The sequence below is a fragment of the Muntiacus reevesi genome, chromosome 21 (assembly GCF_963930625.1).
Source record: "Muntiacus reevesi chromosome 21, mMunRee1.1, whole genome shotgun sequence".
In the NCBI taxonomy this organism is placed as follows: Eukaryota; Metazoa; Chordata; class Mammalia; order Artiodactyla; family Cervidae; genus Muntiacus; species Muntiacus reevesi.
The window spans coordinates 12327263-12338379 of record NC_089269.1 but is presented as its reverse complement, the minus strand read 5'-3'; the positions used below and the strand labels follow the sequence as shown (position 1 = coordinate 12338379).

General features: G+C 40.1%; 1 pseudogene; it reads left to right on the top strand.

The window, feature by feature from the left end:
* Positions 1–8529: 8529 nt before the first annotated feature.
* LOC136152501 (hsc70-interacting protein pseudogene) lies at positions 8530–9641 on the top strand (annotated as a pseudogene).
* The last annotated feature ends 1476 nt before the right edge of the window (positions 9642–11117 follow it).

Sequence of the window (11117 nt, the reverse complement as noted above, 5' to 3'; positions counted from 1 at the left end):
TTTCTCAGAAAGCTAAAAACAGAATTACCATATGACCCAGCAATTTTACCCCTGGGTACACATCAAAGATTCCTGGGTCAGGAAGGTCACCTGAAGAAGGGCATGGCAGTCCATTCCAATATTTTGCCTGGAGAACTCCATGAACAAAGGAGTCTGGTGGCCCACAAAGAGTCAGATACTATTAAAGCAACTTAGCATGAATACATAAAAAAACAAAGTAGAAACACTAATTCAAAAAGATACAGGTACTCCAAAGTTCACAGTGGCACTATTTACAATAGCCAAGACATGGAGGCTACCTAAGTGTCCATCTAGATGAATGGAGAAAGAAGATGTGGTACATAGTATACAGTGGAATATTATTGTCATTCAGTTCAGTTCAGTCACTCAGTCACGTCTGCCTCTTTGTGACCTCATGGACTGCAGCGCGGGCTTCCCTGTCCATCACCAACTCCCAGAGTTTACTCAAACTCATGTCCATCAGGTCAGTGATGCCATCCAACCATCTCATCATCTGTTGTCCTCTTCTCCTCCTGCCTTCAATCATTCCCAGCATCAGGGGTCTTTTCAAATGTGTCAGTTCCTTGCATCAGGTGGCCAAAGTACTGGAGTTTCAGCTTCAGCATCAGTCCTTCCAATGAATATTCAGGGCTGAATTCCTTTAGGATGGACTGGTTGGATCTCCTTGCAGTCCAAGGGACTCTCAAAGGTCTCATCCAACACCACAGTTCAAAAGCATCAATGCTTTGGCACTGAGATTTCTTTATAATTAGAAAGAATGAAATAATGCCATCTGCAGCAATATAGATAAAACTGGAGATTATCATACTAAGTGAGGTAAATTAGACAAAGAAGGACAAGTATTATTATGGTATAATTTATATGTGGAATATAAAAAATGATACAAATGAACTTATTTACAAAGCCAGAAACAGAGTTACAGATTTCAAAACAAGCTTATGGTTACCAAAGGGGAAAGGTGTTGAGGAGGGATAAACTGGGAGTTTGGGATTAACAAATACACACTACTATATGTATTATAGATAACCAAAAAGAGCCTACTGTTTAGCATAGGAACCTCTTCTCAATATCTGGATCGCTTTTGCTGTGCATGTGTACACCTGAAATTAACACAGCATTGTAAATCAACTAGAGTCCAATATAAAATAAAAATTAAAAACACCACAATAAGATATCACCTTATACCTCAAAATGCCTATCATCAAAAAGTCAACAAACAGCAAATACTGGCCAGGATGTGGAAAAAAGGAACCCTATTGCACTGTTTCTGGATATGAAATTAGGCACTGCCACTATAAAACACTATGGAAGTTTCTCAAAACCTGAAAATAGAACAGCCATATGATCCAGCAATTCTACTCCTGGGTATATAACAAAAAAAACAACAACAAAAAACCCCTCTAATTAGAAAAGATACATGCACCCCCAATGTTTAGGGCAGCCTTAGTTTCAATAACCAAGAATGAAAGCAATCAAGATATAAAGGTGATATTATAACTCACAATGGAATATTAGCCATAAAAAAATGAAATTTTGCTATTTGCAAGAACATGGATGGACATGGAGGATATTACGCCACTCCTCATACAAGGTAAGGAGCAGTGGCTGCGCTTTGCTGGAGCAGCTATGAAGAGATACCCTAAGTCCAAGGTAAGAGACATCCAAGTAAGACGGTAGGTGTTGTGAGAGGGCATCAGAGGGCAGACACACTAAACCATAATCACAGAAAACTAGCCAATCTGATCACACAGACCACAGCCTTGTCTAACCCAATGAAACTAAGTCATGCCATGTGGGGCCGCCCAAGACGGACGGGTCATGGTGGAGAGGTCAGACAGAATGTGGTCCACTGGAGAAGGGAATGGCAAACCACTTCAGTATTCTTGCCTTGAGAATCCCATGAACAGTATGAGAAGGCAAAGTGATAGGACACTGAAAGAGGAACTCCTCAGGTTGGTAGGTGCCCAATATGCCACTGGAGATCAGTGGAGAAATAACTCCAGAAAGAATGAAGGGATGGAGCCAAAGCAAAAACAGCACCCAGTTGTGGATGAGACTGGTGATCGAAGCAAGGTCTGATGCTGTAAAGAGCAATATTGCATAGGAACCTGGAATGTTAGGTCCATGAATCAAGGCAAACTGGAAGTGCTCAAACAGGAGATGGCTAGAGTGAATGTTGACATTCTAGGAATCAGCAAACTAAAATGGACTGGAATGGGGGAATTTAACTCAGATGACCATTATATCTACTACTGTGGGCAGGAATCCCTTAGAAGAAATGGAGTAGCCATCATGGGCAACAAAAGAGTCCAAAATGCAGTATTTGGATGCAGTCTCAAAAACGACAGAATGATCTCTGTTCATTACCAAGGCAAACCATTCAATATCACAGTAATTGAAGCCTATGCCCCAACCAGTAACACTGAAGGAGCCGAAGTTGAATGGTTCTATGAAGACCTACAAGACCTTTTAGAACTAACACCCAAAAAAGATGTCCTTTTCATTATAGGGGACTGGAATGCAAAAGTAGGAAATCAAGAAACACGTGGAGTAACAGGCAAATTTGGCCTTGGAGTACGGAATGAAGCAGGGCAAAGGCTAATAGAGTTTTGCCAAAAGAACACACTGGTCATAGCAAACACCCTCTTCCAACAACAAAAGAGAAGAGTCTACACATGGACATCAGCAGATGGTCAACACCGAAATCAGACTGATTATATTCTTTGCAGCCAAAGATGGAGAAGCTTTGTACAGTCAGCAAAAACAAGACTGGGAGCTGACTGTGGCTCAGATCATGAACTCCTTACTGCCAATTTCAGACTTAAACTGAAGAAGGTAGGGATAACCACTAGAACATTCAGGTATGACCTAAATCAAATCCCTTATGAATATACAGTGGAAGTGAGAAATAGATTTAAGGGACTAGATCTGATAGACACAGAGACTGATGAACTATGGACGGAGGTTCGTGACATTGTACAGGAGACAGGGATCAAGACCATCCCCATGGAAAAGAAATGCAAAAAAGCAAGATGGTTGCCTGAGGAGGCCTTACAAATAGCTGTGAAACTACGTGAAGCTAAAGGCAAAGGAGAAAAGGAAAGATATTCCCATTTGAATGCAGAGTTCCAGAGAATAGCCAGGAGAGATAAGAAAGCCTTCCTCAGCAATCAATGCAAAGAAATAGAGAAAAACAACAGAATGGGAAAGACTAGAGATCTCTTCAAGAAAATTAGAGATACCAAGGGAACATTACATGCAAAGATGGTCTCAATAAAGGACAGAAATGGTATGGACCTAACAGAAGCAGAAGATATTAAGAAGAACTGGCAAGAATACACAGAAGAACTGTACAAAAAAGATCTTCATGACCCAGATAATCACAATGGTGTGATCACTCACCTAGAGCCAGACATCCTGGAATGTGAAGTCAAGTGGGCCTTAGAAAGCATTACTACAAACAAAGCTAGTGGATGTGATGGAATTCCAGTTGAGCTATTTCAAATCCTAGAAGATGATGCTGTGAAAGTGCTGCACTCAGTATGCCAGCAAATTTGGAAAACTCAGCAGTGACCATAGGACTGGAAAAGGTACATTTTCATTCCAATTCCTAAGAAAGGCAATCCCATAGAATGCTCAAACTACCGCACAATTGCACTCATCTCACACGCTAGTAAAGTAATGCTCAAAATTCTCCAAGGCAGGCTTTAGCAATACGTGAACCGTGAACTTCCAGATGTCCAAGTTGGTTTTAGAAAAGACAGAGGAACCAGAGATCAAATTGCCAATATCTGCTGGATCATAAAAAAAGCAAGAGATTTCCAGAAAAACAACTATTTCTGCTTTATTGACTACACCAAAGCCTTCGACTGTGTGGATCACAATAACCTGTGGAAAATTCTGAAGGAGAAGGGAATACCAGACCACCTGACCTGCCTCTTGAGAAACCTGTATGCAGGTCAGGAAGCAACAGTTAGAACTGGACATGGCACAACACACTGGTCCCAAATAGGAAAAGGAGCACATCAAGGCTATATATTGTCACCCTGCTTATTTAACTTCTATGCAGAGTACATCATGAGAAATGCTGGGCTGGAAGAAGCACAAACTGGAATCAAGGTTGCCAGGAGAAATATCAATAACCTCAGATATGCAGATGACATCACCCTTCTGGCAGAAAGTGAAGAGGAACTAAATAACCTCTTGATGAAAGTGAAAGATGACAGTGAAAAAGTTGGCTTAAAGCTCAACATTCAGAAAACTAAGATCATGGCATCTGGTCCCATCACCTCATGGGAAATAGATGGGGAGACAGTGGAAACAGTGTCAGACTTTATTTTTTAGTGCTCCACCATCACTGCGGATGGTGACTGCAGCCATGAAATTAAAAGATGCTTACTCCTTGGAAGGAAACTTATGACCAACCTAGACAGCATATTAAAAAGCAGAGGCATTTCTTTGCCAACAAATGTCCGTCTAGTCAAGGTTATGGTTTTTCCAGTGGTCATGTATGGATGTGAGAGTTGGACTGTGAAGAAAGCTGAGCACCGAAAAATTGACGCTTTTGAACTGTGGTGTTGGAGAAGACTCTTGAGAGTCCCTTGGACTGCAAGGAGATCCAACCAGTCAATCCTAAACGAAATCAACCTAGAATATTCATTGGAAGGACTGATGCTGAAGCTGAAACTCCAGTACTTTGGCCACCACATGCGAAGAGTTGACTGATTGGAAGAGACCCTGATGCTGGGAGGGAGTGGGGGCAGGAGGAGAAGGGGACGACAGAGGATGAGATGGCTGGATGGCATCACCGACTCAGTGGGCATGAGTTTGAGTAAACTCCGGGAGTTGGTGATGGACGGGGAGGCCTGGCGTGCTGTGATTCATGGGGTCGCAAAGAATCGGACACGACTGAGCAACTGAACTGAATTGACTGTGAAAGAGAAACATGATACATTATCATGTATATGTAGTATCTAAATGATAAAACAAATGAATACAACAAAACAGACTCACACATAGAACAACCAGTGATTACCAGTGGGGACAAGACAGGGGGAAGCAGCAAGATATGGGTAGGAAACTGAGATACAAATGACTGTGTTTCACATAAGTAAACAGCAATGGTATACTGTACAACACAAGGAAATATGGTCGTAACTTCATGACAACTTTAGAGTATAATCTATAAAAATATCAAATCATTATGTCATACACCTGAAATTAATACTGTATTGTAAATCAACTATACTTAGATGAAAAAAAAATTTAAAGCCTGTCATGAAATGACTGCTCAGTCTTTTTCTTCATCAAGTGGTATAGTTCTGTAGATATTCTATCTATAGTCGTACCGACATTCTTTCAATGTCAGTCTTTGCTTCCAGTCCTTTAATCAACTTCTGGATCATATCTAAAGCTGTCACGTGGTCTTTCATGAGCCAATTTTATTTCCATAAGTTCTCCAGCTGCTAAGAAACATGTCAGGATTTATGTTGAGTTGTCATAGCATTTTATGCCTCTTGATCTGGATTTCTTTGAAAACTCCAAGCACAAGGATAAGCCAAAGATGGAACTTTAAGAAATACAGATTTACTTTTTGTTTGTTTTCCTTTTCTTTGGTAATATAATATTATGACAGTTTTGCCAGTAAGCCCAAACAGCTAGTCTGGAATTCTATATTTAGCAATAAAAACTCTAGGTGAAATAAAGGCATTTTCAGAGAAAACTTGCTTTCAGTATAACTATACTGTGAGATATATTAAGGGAAGTTCTTTGGGCTGGAGAGAAACAACACCAGTTGGAAACTTTAATCTGCAGGAAGGACTGAAAGTTCCAGAAGCCATTGAGAAAGTTATATCTTTTGTGTTTCCCATTTTCTCTGAAAGATGTCTGACTAAAGCAAAATCAACAGCAATGTATTGTAAGATATATAATATAGTAAAAGATATAAAAACAAAGCATTTTAAAATTAGTAATCTAAGAAGAAAACATAATATCAATGAACAGAAGAAAATAATAGAGAACAGAAAAAAATTTTGTGGAAGAGAACATTCTTCAAGCTAAGTTGGTTCTTGAAAGGATTATTGACATTGATATATGCTAACAACACCAATTTAGGGGGGAAAAGCACAAAGTATAAATATACAAAATAAGACAGGAAACATGACTATAAATCTACAGTAGTAAGAAAGATAGTAAGGGACTATTAAAGACACAAGGCCACAAACCTGATGATGTAGATAGATGAAATAGACAAATTCCTCAAAAACACAACTTAATAAATTGATGAAAACTGGTAAAGAAATTGATTTTTTAATCCCTCCAAAACTCTTTCAGGAATAAAAGAGGAAAAGCAGTTCCTGACTAATTTTATGGGACCACTATCCCAGTGTAACTCTGATATCAAATGATGACAAAGCCACCATAAGCCCTTCACAAAAGTAAAATCAACCATGGAGTAACACCCCTGAACAAAGTCAGAAAATTTCTTAACCAAATATTAGCAAATTTAACCCAGCAGTATATAAATAGGATAATATAATATGACCAAGGATTATCCTAGGAATGCATGTTTGGTTGGCTAACAGAATAAAAAACAGTCACATGGTTAGGTACAGAAGAAGTACAGAAAATATGTACAAAATAGGTGCCAAAAAAAATCATGTTTGATATCCAACTACAATAAAAATAAAAACCCTGGGAAAACTAAAAGACATTCTGCAAATTCTGTACTGAATTTAACTTAATGTTAAAATATTGAATGAGGTCTGTTTTTACCCATTCTGTTCAACATTCTACTGAAGTCAGAGGCAATGTAATTAGGCAGAAAAGGAAGAAGATCAAGGGAAATAGAGATAAAATTTTACTTTCAGAAAATCTAAAGGATTCTTTAATTATTCCAAAGATTTATGTAGGATTATATAAAGGATTCTATAAAAAATTCTGCTAGATCCAGTAAGTGAATCAAACAGTGTCTCAAGGTCAATATATACAAATTGTTTCTACATGTAAGCAACAAACAGTTAGAAAATAAAAACGAAAAACTGATGCTATTTGTAATGACATTAAAAGTGATATTCAAGAATAAATTTTTAAAAAGAAATCAAAGACCATTTCATCTAAAAAGCACACATCACTGAGTTTTTTTTTTTTTTTTTTTTTTTTAAGTATTTATTTATTTTGGGGCACCAGGTCTTAGTTAAAACAACAGTCAAAAAATGAAGATCATAGTTTCCAGTTACATTGTGTCATGGCAAGTAGATGGGGAAACAAAGGAAACAGTGACAGAATTTATTTTCTTGGGCTCCAAAATCACCTTAGATGGTGACCGCAACCACTAAATTAAAAAATGTTCGCTCCTTGGAAGAAAAGCTATGACCAACCTAGACAGCACATTAAAAAGCAGAGATGATACTTTGCCGACAAAGATCAGTATGTATAGTCAAAGCTATGATTTTTCCAGTAGTCATGTACGGATGTGAGAGTAGGACCATAAAGACAGCTGAGCGCCAAAGAATTAATGCTTTTGATCTGTGGTGCTAGAGAAGACTCTTGAGAGTCCCTTGGACTGCAAGGAGATCAAACCAGTCAATCTTAAAGGAAATCAACACTGAATATTCATTGGAAGGACTGATGCTGAAGCTTCAATACTTTTGCCACCTGATGTGAAGAGTGACTCATTTGAAAAGGCCCTAATGCTGGGAAAGATTGAGGGCAGGTGGAAAAAGGTTGGGGAGTGGGGGGAGTGACAGTGAGTGAGATGGTTGGATGGCATTATCCACTCCAGGCACATGAGTCTGAACAAACTCCCAGAGATAGGGAGCTGCAGGGAAGCCTGGCCTGTTGGAGTCCATGGAGTTGCAAAGAGCCGGATAGGACTTAGGGGCTAAACAACAGAAGTCAAACCATTATGCTGTATACCTAACACTTACAGAGTGCTGTATATCAGTTATATCTCAATAAATTGGAAGAAAAACTATCACATAACAAAGGAGAGAATTAAAAATGACAAATTAGAAAAAGCATCAAAGAACTTCTGGTGTCAAGATGATTCTTCTTCACCCGGAGCTGTGACCACTGCTCTGGCCAGAAGGTCTTTTGGCTTCATGGCATCATGTTCCATTTAATGGCCACACTCAAGAGAATATCCTATTCTAAATAACTCTCTTCAGGGGTGACAGTTTCCATCTTCTTGAAAACACTGGATGGTTGATCCCTCTAGAGCACAGGTTTTGATTTAATATAAGAATGCATGCGTGGAGAGGTGGGTAACAGCATGAACAGCCACGCTTCTAGAAGGTTCTAACCAGCATTAGGGCAGCGGTAGAGAAAGTAGGAATGAACAGGAGAAGAACCCAGGGTAGCTGGGTGGATGGAGTCAGTGGCCGGGGAGTTTCTAGTTTGTTCGGCCTCGGGGCATCCTTCCCCTTTATGTGGTCATGCTGAAGTAGTGCCCAGGCCTGGCATCTGGACAGCAGCTTACGCCCACCACCTCCCACGACCTCCCAGACCATGGACCCCCGCAAAATGAGAGAGCCTGGAGCCTTCCTGTAAATGTGTGAGCAGGGACTGGAGTGTTCTGAACACAGAGGAAATGAGCTTCCTGAGGGAGTGGGTGGAGAGTATGGGGGCTAAAATGCCACTTGTTTCTCATAAAACTAAATCAGAATTAAACACCTAGGAAGCAAAAGCAGATAGTAAGAAGGTGGAGGAAAACATAAAGACAGAAAAACCATCAACTGAAGAAAGTAATCTAAATTTGATGATGAAGGTGTGATTGAACCAGACTTTGATGCCCCTCAAGAAATGGGAGATAAAAATGTAGAGATAACTGAGGAGATGATGGATCAGCGAAATGATTAAAAAAAATAAGTGGCTGCCACTGATGCCCTAAATGAGGGTGAGCTACAGAACGCCAATCAGTTGTTTACAGATGCCGTCAAGCTAAACCCTTGTGTGGCCATTCTGTATGCCAAGAGAACCAGTGTCTTCATCAAATTACAGAAAGGAAATGCTGCCATCCAAGCCTGTGGTAGAATTATTGAAATAAATCTGGATGCAGCTCAGCCATATACATAGCTAGGGAAAGCTCACAGACTTCTGGGTCATCAGAAAGAAGCTGCCGGTGATCTTGCCTCTTCTTGTAAGCTAGATTATGAAGATGCTAGTGCAATGCTGATGGAAGTTCACCCAAAGGCCTGGAAAACTGCTGATATTGGAGAAAGTATGAGCAAAAAGCCCAAAGAGTGAGAGATCAGAAAGAGAACAGAGAAGGTTAAGAAGGCTTGGGAAGAACATGAGAGAGCCCGGAGGGAGGAAGAAGCCAGGGGACAATCAGGAGTTCAGTATGACTCTTTTCCAGGTGGCTCTCCTGGGGAATTCCTGATAATTTTCCTGGAGGAATGCATGGAATGAGAGGGGGCAAGCCTGGAATGCCATGAATGCCTGGGCTGAATGAAATTTTTAGTGACCCAGAGGTCCTTGCAGCCATGAAGGACCCAGAAGTTATGGTGACCTTCCAGGATGTAGCCCAGAACCCTGCAAATATGTCAAAATATCAGGGTAACTCAAAGGTTATGAAGCTCATCAGTAAATTGAGGGCCAAATTTGGAGGTCAAGCATAATGCCTTTCTGACACATAAAGTCCCTTTCAGAGGAAAAGCAACATAGATCACTTAATGGACAGTCCAATAAAACAAACCAGTGTACTTCTGACCTTTTCATGAAGAAAGTTGGGCTGCTTTGAAGATAATCACTAGGCCCTCTGCTCCAGATGCAGCTGAAAACATTTTACAGTTGTTTGCCATTAGGGTGTTCAATTCAGATAATGTTCTCCTACTAGAAACTAAAAACTTTAAGCAATTTTTAAACCTTAAATATTTGAAACAAATAAAAAAGGTGTGTTAAACCCTACATTTTTCCTTACTAGGCATTTTGCTTTTTTTTCCTGTGAATTAATTAGGCAATGAAGATACTTCAGTATGGAAGATTCATCGTTCAAGTTTGAGTGAAATAAAGCTTTATTAGAGGGAAGAAAATATAACATTTAAATAAAGTTTGAGTTGGACATGCAGTCACTGAGGCATTTTGATTTACTTTTTAATTGCTTTGTTATTATTATTTTTAATGATTTGCTTCTGTAAAACTCTTGGGACCACCAGTATTGCAGTAGGACCTGGGTAGGGCTTTGAAGTACTTGGCAGGGCAGTGTGAAATGAAATGTCTTCTGCAATGTTAATCAACAGAAATGTCACAGCCATCAGTGACTGATTTCTGGCCTCCAAATGTGAATGAGGGCTCCCAAAACGGTGATCCAGCGGATGCTGCCATCCCCCCCCACCCCCCCACCCAGCATGGTGATCGCTGAGGAACTGTGAAAATGCAAGAAGCAGGGTGAACAAGGAAACAGGATTGGTCCCAGATATCTGAGTTGCATATGAAAGGAATGAATTCAGTGAGCCCAGAGGCTTATGTCTTCCCATACTGTAGAATGCTAAATTCCTTAACCTGATACCTGATCTTTGATGTTCAGACTGCCTGTTCCCTTTTTTGCAAATTTGTATACAGCCTGACTTCTCCAGCCTCTTTAGAGCTGTTTTCTCAGAGCCGCTGAGAAGTTGTCTCCTGGGCTCGGGGTACAAAACATTCCCCCAAATAAAATAACTCTCTATGTTCAGTCTGTGACTATAGTTTTTAGTCTAGAGCAGCAACCAATCTACTGCATTTTATGTCACATGTGCATCTGCATTTATATCTTACACTGTGGTGAAGGGATGGTTTTTAAAATGCTGCAGTAAAATTGTATTACTTAGTTCTGCTCTTGTCTGGTATCTAAAGTAAAAGTTTCGTATTTCCACATCAGTTCAGTTCAGTAACTCAGTTGTGTCTGACTCTTTGCAACCACATGAACTGCATCACACCAGGCCTCGCTGTCCATCACCAACTCCAAGAGTTGACTCAAACTCATGTCCGTTGAGTCAGTGATGTCATCCAACCATCACATCCTCTGTTGTCCCCTTCTTCTCCCGCCTTCAATCATTCCCAGCATTGGAGTCTTCTGCAATGAGTTGGTTCTTCGCATCAGGTGGCCAAAGGATTGG